Source organism: Eriocheir sinensis, chromosome 22 (genome assembly GCF_024679095.1).
Source record: "Eriocheir sinensis breed Jianghai 21 chromosome 22, ASM2467909v1, whole genome shotgun sequence".
NCBI classification, from domain to species: Eukaryota; Metazoa; Arthropoda; class Malacostraca; order Decapoda; family Varunidae; genus Eriocheir; species Eriocheir sinensis.
In genome coordinates, this window is record NC_066530.1 from 19,293,810 (window position 1) to 19,298,809 (window position 5,000).

The window sequence follows — 5,000 nt, forward strand, 5'->3', positions numbered from 1 at the left end:
TATATACATGCATACATGCATACATACAGACAGACAGACAGACAGAAATATATGAAAATGGGCTGAGAGAGAGAGAGAGAGAGAGAGAGAGAGAGAGAGAGAGAGAGAGAGAGAGAGAGAGAGAGAGAGAGAGAGAGAGAGAGAGATAGCAGCTCTTTGCCCTTTGACTTTAGAAAGAAGAAGAGGAGGAGGAGGAGGAGAGTTGAGGAAGAAGAGAAGGAAGAAGAAAAAAAAGGAAAGGAGGGCAAGAAAAGGGCAGGAGGATGAGTTTCAATGAGAAGAGGAGGAGGAGGAGGAGGAAGAGGAGGAGGAGGGGGAAGAGGAGGAGGAGGAAACACGAGATGAGGGTACAATGAAAGAAAGTTCTTTTGCACTGAGGAAAGATGAGGGAGGAGAAAGAAGAGGAGGAGAAGGAGGAGGAGGAGGAGGAGGAGGAAAATAGCGAAAGGATTGTTTTGAAAAGGAAAAAAGAGAAAGAATGAAGTTTTTAGTGATTTGAGAGAGAGAGAGAGAGAGAGAGTGTGTAGATATGGAGGGCGAGGGGAGATAATACAAGAAGAGAGTGCTGAGAATTCCTGGAAGAGGAGGAGGAGGAGTAGGAGGAGGAGGAAGAGAAGGAAGAATAAGGAGATGAAGGAGGATGGAGAGGTCTGGCAAGGATCTGGAGGTTGTCTGTTTTCCTCCTCCTCCTCCTCCTCCTCCTCCTCCTCTTTCCTCCTCCTCTTCTTTCTTTGGAAATTTAGGTCTAAAAAAAAGAGGGAGTTTATGAAGAGGAGGAAAAGAAAATGGAGGAGGAGGAGGAATAGGAGGAGGCGAGATCATTAATTGAAAATACAAAAAAAAGAAAAAAAAAAAGATAATTGTTCGGAAAAATAGAATTAGATATCTCTCTCTCTCTCTCTCTCTCTCTCTCTCTCTCTCTCTCTCTCTCTCTCTCTCTCTCTCGTAAATAAAGTAAAAGACGAATAGCAGAAGGATAAGATGCAAATGAGAGAGAGAGAGAGAGAGAGAGAGAAGTAAGGAAAGATGTCCTATGCATAATCGTGGAACACACTCTCTCTCTCTCTCTCTCTCTCAATATATATCTATCTATCTCTCATTTTCTTTATCTCCCCGTCATTCACTCACTCACTCACTCACTCACTCTCTCTTTTTTCTCTACCCAGGAAATGCCAGGCGATCCTGTTTGTCTGGAGATAGAGAGAGTGGGAGTGAGAGAGGGAGAAAGAGAGAGAGAGAGGGGGGAGGGGGGAGAGAAGGGAGGAAAAGTGCAGAGAAGGGTCCTTTCATTTATCCTTCTCTTCCTCCTCCTCTTCCTCCTTTTCTCCTTCTTCTCTTCATCCTCCTCCTCTTCCTTTTTTTTCTTTTCTTTCTTTCTCTCTTTCTTTCTTTTGTAGTGGTTATGTGTGTTAGTGTTTCTATGGGTAGTGTTATGAGTATAGTGATAGTTTGATAAGGCTTTCGTAGAGGTTGTATGATAGTGTTTCTTTGGGTAGTGTTATGAGCCTACAGTGATAGTTTGATAAGGCTTTCGTAGAGGTTGTGGGTGTTAGTAGTTGCATGGGTAGTGTTATGAGTCTAGTGATAGTTTGATAAGGCTTTCGTAGACGTTGTGTGTTAGTACTTCCATGGGTAGTGTTATGAGTCTAGTGATAGTTTGACAAGGCTTTCGTAGAGGTTGTGTGTGTGTGTGTGTGTGTGTGTGTGTGTGTGTGTGTGTGTGTGTGTGTGTGTGTGTTTCCATGGGTAGTGATATGGGCCTAGTGATAGTTTGACAAGGCTTTCGTAAAGGTTGTGTGTGTAAGGGTGTTGTTACAATTATATAATAACCATGTGTAAATTTGCAATAACGACTTCTACCCCTCCAATTACTTGATGTAACACTTCAGTTGTTGGGTAGGGAGTAGGGACCCAAGGCGTCGATGGTCCTACTGCCCACAGCCCTTCCTCACTCACCTGCTGGCCACCACAACTGTAAGTTGACCCTCTCCTCTCTTGAGGAATTTTTGTTTGTGTATTGATATATTTTCGGGTAGACTGTGCTGTCTTGCCAGTCCCCTGTATGCCACAGTGGCCATGTTGGTACATGTACCACTTGTGTTTTCATTTGTATTGGTTCATTTGTTTGTGTATTCACTTTGTTAGTGATGAGAATTTGCATTAGTGATGTTTCTTGTAGGTTGTTTATAGCGGCTGCATTTATATAGTCTATTATTTGGTATATTGATAATGTAGTGCTTATACTTTTTAATTAGTAACTGTTAGTTTTATGGGGTTGAAATCTTAATTTGGTTTCTAGTGGTTGTCTGCACACCTCACGCTAGGTATTTTTGTGAAGGAAATATGTCGTGTGTAACGGTTGTATTGATGACAACTGTTTGTTCCAGCCCTTTTTAGGTTGTTGTTTGGGCTTCGTGATGTACCATCCTGGGAGACCACGTCCATCAACCCTTTTCAAGATCCAAGAGGAATCTCCTATTGAAGAGGCCGGGAATATTTATTAGTTGTTTTTGTTAATTTTTAGAAACTTTATTTTATTATGAACTGAACTGAATTGAAATTAAAAGCCATATATATTTACCTATGTACATGAATATTTATAATGTACATGTATATTTATAATTAAAATTTGTTATGTTTTGACTTTGTATTCAGTTGCCCCTGTGTTTTTGTGATCATATGGTAACAACAACATAGCAATATTTATAAATGAACCTTTACATTGTGTTCGTGTTCCCACGGGTGGTGTTATAAGTCTAGTGGTAGTTTGACGAGGCTTCTGCTGCACCACGAACGTAAAAACCCAGTCATGAGAACCCGACTCTTCTCCTGTGTGGCCCTTGAAACCATTTGTTGTGAGAGTCCATAATAAGACTACGGTCCTTATCCTCAAACGTTTTGGGGCTTACACACACACACACACACACACACACACACACACACACAAACACACGCACCACGTTGACTTTCGTAGAAGCCTGGGGTAGTTTGACAGACAGACACCCCCCCCCCCCCCCATCCACAAACACCCACCCACACACACACACACACACACCACACGTTTGGTAAGACTTTCGTAGAAGCCTGGGGTAGTCTGACAGAGACACACCCCCACCCACACACACACACACACACACACACACACACACACACCACACGTTTGGTAAGACTTTCGTAGAAGCTTGAGGTTGTTTGACAAGGCTTCTTCTGTTGTGAGAATCGAAAACGTCTGAGAATGGACCTAAAATATTTATCATATCCCTAAATCTATACGTAAGGGAATTTGAACCTTTATATAGTGGCACTGAAATATGCACGAGGGTGTATTTGAGGCACTGAAGTCCTATGATATATGCAATTTGCCTCCCCGCCTTCAGTAGGGTCAAAATAGCAGTACTTGAAGAACATTTTTGCCTCTCGTCTCCTCAAAGCAATTGTTGTATTTTGTTTGAGCGGGGACAAGTGGCTGTGTGTGTGTGTGTGTGTGTGTGTGTGTGTGTGTGTGTGTGTGTGTGTTAAGTCTTTCGTAGAAGAGGTGTGTGTGGGGGGTGTTAGTATTTCCATGGGTGGTGTTATGAGCCCAGTAATAGGCTTAGAGGGCTTTCGTAGAGGTTGTGTGTGTGTGTGTGTGTGTGTGTGTGTGTGTGTGTATTTCCATGGGTAGTGTTATGAGCCTTGTGGTAGTTTGACACGGCTATCGTTGAGGTTGTAGGCGTTGTGTTAGTATTTCCATGGGTAGTGTTATGAGCCTAGGGATACTTTGACAAGGGTTTCGTAGAGGTTGTGGGTGCTGTGTTAGTATTTCCATGGGTAGTGTTATGAGCCTATAGAGATACTTTGACAAGGCTTTCGTATAAGTTGTATGTGTTAGTGTTTCCATGAGCCTAGGGATACTTTGACAAGGCTTCTGCTGCACCATGAACGTAAAGAAACCTCATAAGGGGAACCTGACTCATCTCCTTTGCGGCCTTTGGAAATGCTTGTTCTGAGTGCAAAACGCGTCTAAGTGTATTAGTCTAAACTCCTTAAGATATATACTTGTCTTGTGTGGTGTGACGTCAGTGTCTGAGCTTGTGTGTGTGTGTGTGTGTGTGTGTGTGTGTGTGTGTGTGTGTGTGAGATCCATTTATCAGGCTAAATTTGCTTTCATTTCCATTCTCAGAAGACGAGGAAGAAGAAGAAGAAAGGAGACAGAGATTAAAAGGTAGGGCAAGTTACACGTTCATTATCTCTCTCTCTCTCTCTCTCTCTCTCTCTCTCTCTCTCTCTCTCTCTCTCTCTCTCTCTCTCTTTCTGGTAAACACATTTGTACTCTGATCTTTCCCATTTCTTAAATATAGAAAACATCTGCTTATTCTTATCCTGAGTAAGAGAGAGAGAGAGAGAGAGAGAGAGAGAGAGAGAGAGAGAGAGAGAGAGAGAGAGACAATGACACTAATCTATGCTTCCTCTTATCATTAAAAAGAAGAGTGATTACTTATGAATTATTTATTATTATTATTATTATTATTATTATTGTTATTATTATTATTATTAGTAGTAGTAGTAGTAATAGTAGTAGTAGTAGTAGTAGTAGTAGTAGTAGTAGTAGTAGTAGTAGTAGTATTGGTAATGGAATAATTGACAGCGCTAGTGGTGGTCTTTGTAGTAGTAGTAGTAGTAGTAGGATTATTATTATTAGTAGTAGTAGTAGTAGTGGTGGTTTGGGGCAGGTGGCGATAAGGTGTGATAGGAGGTAATTTTATTTAGGACACCACCACCACCACTACTACTACTACTACTACTACTACTACTACTACTACTATTACACGACTGGTTTGAGATAATGGTACTTGTTTTGGTTGGAAATTGATGTTGCTGTTGTTGTTGATGGTGGTGGTGGTGGTGGAGGTGGTGATAACCTTGATATTATGCTAAAAACGAATTTGTTGTGCTTTTCTCTCTCTCTCTCTCTCTCTCTCTCTCTCTCTCTCTCTCTCTCTCTCTCTCTCTCTCATCCA

The 5,000-nt window shown here is 41.7% G+C and overlaps 1 long non-coding RNA gene across 1 annotated transcript in view; it reads left to right on the forward strand.

Moving 5' to 3' along the window:
• The window catches only part of LOC127002210 (uncharacterized), a 5,187-nt gene extending 2,614 nt beyond the window's left edge, over positions 1-2,573 (forward strand). The window contains exons 2-3 of the long non-coding RNA XR_007755875.1: positions 1,901-1,974; positions 2,388-2,573. This is a non-coding gene — a long non-coding RNA (uncharacterized LOC127002210). The remainder of the gene's footprint in view (positions 1-1,900; positions 1,975-2,387) is intronic.
• The last annotated feature ends 2,427 nt before the right edge of the window (positions 2,574-5,000 follow it).